General features: G+C 43.8%; 1 protein-coding gene across 1 annotated transcript in view; it reads left to right on the top strand.

Annotated features, from left to right (window-relative positions):
• Window positions 1-5,892, top strand: part of LOC117175582 (N-alpha-acetyltransferase 20) — a gene marked incomplete at its 5' end in the record, with an annotated part of 300,484 nt that overhangs the window by 293,937 nt on the left and 655 nt on the right. The gene's annotated exons all lie outside the window — the stretch shown is intronic.

Genomic DNA, 5,892 nt, shown 5'->3' with positions numbered 1-5,892 from the left:
TCAGCCTTGGAGGAGATTATGTTGAGAAATAAAAAAAAAAATTCTTAAAAACGTTGTTTTTCTTGGTCAGGCCGGAAACTTATCAATCCACCCTCGTATGCCTGCGCTTTTATTTTTGCAAGGCAAGAATTGTACAACCATCAATGATGTGCTGGATGTGCTCATCGGGATCTGCACAAAGGCAGCATCCGTCAATAAGTGCCTGAATATTGAGTATGTGTTTCCGGTAATTCCTCGTCTTGATTGCCCTATCCTGGATGGCAATGACAAATCCTTCCTTTTCTGAAAATATTTGTCCTCGCCTTAACCAAAGGTTTGAAGCGTTATTGTCCATGCAAGAAAGATCTAATATTTGGGAGTGTTGCTCGTGTAGCTGTTTAATAGCTTCCAGTTTTAAAGGGGTTTACAGGTTAACTCTACATAATGTTAATTGTCTTTGTGATGTTCTTCGTACCGTGGCAAGGCGCCAGAATCTGACCAAGGCGACCATAAAAAGCAGCCTCAAGTGCCTTTTTTATTGCAGAGTGCAGCGGGCTCCTCGCCTGCAATACGCCAACGTACTTGTACGATTCTTCATCAGTCATCGTCTCAATCAGAGCACGGTCGTCCGGTATTAGTGGAGAATTTATCTCTCCATATGAAAACGCCTTCTGCATTTTTTCAAACCCAAAGATATCCTGATTCCATAGTAGAACTGCAGCAAGATGTGAAGCAGGCTGTTCCGTTTCAACTCTGAGCTCGTCGCCCATGTACAGGAGATGAGTGAGTTGAGACTCATCCATTCCCACCTTAATTTTGAACTCATAGGGCGTGTTGTTGAGCGTCTAACGAAGTAGGTAAATGCTAAACAAAACCATATTTCGCTGAATGAATCACCTTGGAAGATTCCGTGGGGTACTGAGGGAAAGGCCTATTGGAAGTCAATGTAGGTCATATGCAAATTGCGTTGGTGGTGTTTCGCATGCAACACAACCACACTGTCAAACGTGGCTTGGTCCTTACAACCACGAAAGCTTCGACAGCAACCTTTTTGTTCTTCGGAGAGGACGTTGTTCTCCTCACAATATTTATAGACGAAGACAGAAATTATAGGCTTGACACACTTATAGAGGGTTGGGAGACAAAAAATTGATTAAGGTTATCCAACATGTTCTGAAGGGCTTCAGCAAGGGCAGGGTCCAAAACCTCTAGGTATTTTTGCCGGAAGTACCAGTACCTTTGATGCGCTACCAATATCTGGCTATTCTCTCGGCCCTAGGTGGTTCACAATAATTTCGAAACTTCCATGGAGGGCCTGCCAATTTCTTGGGGCATAGTTTTTACTAACCTGGCATCTGATTCTTATGTTTATCATCCTGGCACACGCGACCGCAGCAAAATATGCAAGAGTCTGCCAACGAACAAGAGGAGGTCCTTGTTAACCTTAAATTTCTCAAGACCCTTTCTTATTGATCGTTCCAGGTTTGCGAACCCCAGGGATGACATCAATGAAGCACACCATGAGACGTAGGTTTTCCGCATGGACCTATTCAATGAGTTCTGCAGGAGCAGAGACAGACTCCGGCGGCTACAAGCCTATCGACTGTCGACCATGAGACAGTCGCACTGCTATATTCCCCAGGTCCGACTCCCACTTATCCATAGCGTCTTGTGCATGGATATATGATCCTCATTTTCCATCGTATCTTCAGAGTGCGCTACAGGTTCGCTCCTAAATAGTCCTCCCCGCGCTGTTGCCTGAAAGTGACATTTGATCACATCTCCATTCATTTCCAGCGCCCATATGATATTCTTTTTTGTCTGCGCACCCTGGAGTTGCTATCCGAGTGAAATTTCAGCCTTAGATCTTATTCGGTTGATAGTTCTTCTAGGAAAAAGGTTTCCGTCTATTATCTGACGTCTCCGTTGTTCCAGTCAGTCTTGGGTTACTGTTACTATTTCCGAAACATTCGCTACAATGTTTTGCCGAAAGTCTATCCAGTCAGGAGAAGATGTGGTCGCTCCCATCTCGTATTAAAATTTTGTTTGAAAATTGGTGTGCTGCCGTGGCATTCATATTGAAGTGGTCGACTGTGAGATCCCAACCAAAACATGCTACGCAGGGGCAGCTGATGTTCTGCTGCTTACCACTTGTTGCCCATATTGTAGCCGGGCAGTAGCCCTTTCGAGTATACCGGTGAGATCTACCTTTCCACCACTTAACTCATCACCTTCGGCCCGCATGCTGTGGCTCCCAGCGATGGCACCAGGGGCGCCCAGACGATCTTTGGAAAGCGACAACGACAATATATCTTTAATAACTTCTCCGTGATAAATGAGATTTTTGGTGCTCCTCTTAGTCCCTTTCCTCTCCGTTCTCTACCTGTCTGACATGGGAAACCCTGCTAGTAACAATGCTGCAGCTAACATGGCCTTCAGATTTATGAGATGATTATATTATATATATCATTATTAATAATATATAGAAAATGAATGTCTCAAGCCTAGGCTGGTTACAGTTCAATATTTGGAAGGCATTCTGGTTAGTTGCATTTTTAAAAATAGTTTGCACGGGGCTGTCTAGGTATGTATTATCATTCAAGGCCGCCTTTTGTAATACAATTAAGTCATCTGATAAGAGCAGTGTGGCTTGGCATATTGGGCAAAGCCAGGTTTGATGGGGGGGGGGCTACAGATTGAGATGGGATTCGAACCACCAGAACCTTGCTAAAGGTACATAAAAACCTTACGCGACATACTGCACAGTTGGAGATGAAGATTTCTCCTCTGGATACTTTTTTAGAGCTACCAACCCTTACACAATCTTAGGCGAAGCAGTTTTGGCGGACCAGATTAAGGGATCCCAGAAGAACAGCCTTTTGCATCTGGCTCAGGATGGACTAAGTCTGATTCTGGCATGCGGGAAGCAGCCTATTATGAGAAGCGCAAGATAGACTTTGTAGCCTTGGTACACCCTGCTCTGCTCGAAAAGAGCTTGATATTTCGCCCGTTTTTCGCCGGGAAATAAGACACTGATTGGTCAGTCGCTGGACTTGGTTCTTGGCTATGATGAAAAAACGGGTCCAAGCGAGTAAAAGTTCAAGTACATAATAATAATACAACAGTATAATTCATAATCACAATACATCGTTTTAAACGATCGGACCAAGTCAGGAGGGATATCCTTACCTGTTGGCAATGAAGCTCGTCGGCGCAGAGATTACATGAACGTTGAGCCAGTATGTACCCGGAATTTTTTCATAAAACGCCTAAGTATTCAAACGATCAGGTATCCGTTTTACACAAAGGAGGATATGAATCTGTTTATCGGCCAGAAGAAGAACAATATCCTTCAGCGAACATACCACCTGTTCGAGTAAGACTAACTTTACAGACAGCCGACAATGCCAACATGAAATCTAGGAGGTCAAAAATCCACCGAAAAGTATTTCTCAGGATGGACGAATTAGCTGAAGCTAATACTGCTCTCCCTAATTTGCTCCCTGAAAATTTTGGGTAAGGACGACCGCAGGATTTCGCCGGGAGCGGGTGCTAATCTGAAAAACTGCATCCGATTCCAGCAAAATCGCGGTAAAATTTTAGTCATAACCACGTCTCTGAGCGCGAGATAGGTGTTTACATTCTGTAACGGAATCAATACGAAGATCCGGCAAAAGTCTCGTGCACTCTGAGGCCACGGAGCGGCCCAAGGACGGCCGCCTTCTGTATTTGTCTTTATACTTCCCTTTATTTTCATTCTCCTTGGCTATGATGTTTTTGTCAGCTGGTGCTGAAAATGCGATAACGAACATGGTTCGCTTCTCGAAGTCAAGAAAAACCATGTCAGGCCTCGACTGTATAAAAGAAACAATTTTTGAGAATATAAAGTTCCAGTATATGGGGCACTTCACATTCTTGACAATTGACTCTATTTCCCTAGGAGCATCAAGAGGAGCGATATTAAGGTTAATTCCCGGGGTGTGTATGGCACGCCCTGCAGCTATCATCGGGAATGTTTTGGTTCAAAATGTGGCAACGGTATGTTAAGGTGGAAATGACACCGTCTTGACATGCCAAAATGAAACCCGCTGAAACAATCTGGGAGATTTAAGGAAAGCAAAAGTTAGCTCACACGACATTGACTGATCCTCCACTCTCTTCCATTTGCGACTCTATGTGCTGTATGCAAATCACTTGTTCGAATACAATGCATAATATCTTTACAGCCGTCATAAACAAGAGGATTGTTTAAAGAATTTACCGTGTGTGAAGAGAAATATACGAACAACGTGGCTCGAAAAAAGTTTTAACAAGCTTCCAAGAGACGCTGCTAATTGGCAGGTACGTCTGCAAAAATGCAGCTGCCCATCAGCGCGTCCTGTTGATGGCCTCGATTGACTACTGTAAAGTTTCCGATTCAATCACTTGTAGACTTATCATCTTTCTGCTGGAAAGCTTAAAGGTTCATCCATACACAGTGAGATGTATAGAGAGATTGACGCCCCTTTGACAAACTAGATATACTATCTTATATGGAAATTAACGTATGACAGCGAACGTCATCTTCCAGAGGGGCGTCATGAAGGGCGATACCATGAGCCCTCTGCTTTTTTATCACACTTATGCCTCTTTGTCTTGCACTAGAAAATCCTTCTGGATACCTGTGTAGCGTCATTAATCATCGAGAGCATAAGGTCACTCATGTATCTTATATTGATGACCTGAAGATCTATGCTTCTGTTGAAAGTAAACTTCAGAGTGCTTTAAAAATCGTCAAAATGTACACAGGAGAGATTGGTGTGGATTTTGGATTGGACAAGGGTTACGTTTAGGACGTAACATCATTGAAGGAGTCTCTGATGCATAAGCATAAGAGCTTGCATATCAGTTCGTCTTTTCTGCGATTATACATCTCACGTCGTCAAGGCGGACGCGTACTTCTGAATATCCAGTATCTTCCTAACCAAATTGTTCTAACTAAAGCTTACATCATAGCAAATGGCAGAAATCATCTCCTAAAAATGGTCAGGAACCACGAGCTAATTGAAAAAAGTGCGTTCCTTTACAAAGCCGCAGAGCAGGCAGTAGAGACCCTTGGCCTGAATTTTAACATACGCTAGGAAAGTGCATTACTTCATCTAGATGCTTCACGTTTAAAAGCCGAAGTAAAGAAAGCAGAGGTTGAAAATTTCCTCCAACAGTTACTCGAAAAGAAAATGCACGGAAACGTTCACAGAAACGTAGACGAGCAGTCCTGGTTGAAGAAGCAAACCTTTGCTTTTCTCAAATCTTCAGGGCTTAGCTCAGGTACAGAGGGTTTCATTTTCGCATGCCAAGACGTTGTCATTTCCACCATAGTATGCCGAGACCGAATTTTATCTCTAGAATTTCCCAGCTATATGTGCAGAACGTGGCATGCACACGCAGAGTACCTAGCACACATACTATCTAGGTGTCCCACCTACGCAGGAACGACGTATCTTACCGACTTAATACGACTCTATGAGTGCCTTAATATCATCTTTGTCACTCTTACGGAGTTGGCAGCGACACTGCCCTGTCGAGCGCCTAAAGGGAGGCAGGGCAATTGTCCAAAACGAGAAGTGCCAAGTTTTCTGGAACTACGATTTTCGGAAAGCAGTCTCCGCTGTTCATTTGAGACCTAACATAAGCTGCAACGACTTTATTCAAACTATTAGGCTAAAGTAATTGTCCTTGTGATAGGTGCTCTCAGAGGTGTGAAACCATCACTGGTTAGTAACCTCATAACCATGACCGCGTGCCAAAAATATGCCAAGGCACTTGCGACGATCCGTGGACCCTAAGAACACGGAGCGACCCAAGGACAACCGCCTTCTGCATTTTTCCCGCAAGTGTTCTAGCATATTGTTGACACGCAGGGATGCTTTTTAG

The sequence above is a fragment of the Belonocnema kinseyi genome, chromosome 6, assembly GCF_010883055.1.
Source record: "Belonocnema kinseyi isolate 2016_QV_RU_SX_M_011 chromosome 6, B_treatae_v1, whole genome shotgun sequence".
NCBI classification, from domain to species: domain Eukaryota; kingdom Metazoa; phylum Arthropoda; class Insecta; order Hymenoptera; family Cynipidae; genus Belonocnema; species Belonocnema kinseyi.
Note: the sequence above shows the minus strand (reverse complement) of the source record. Positions and strands in the feature narration are given on the sequence as shown.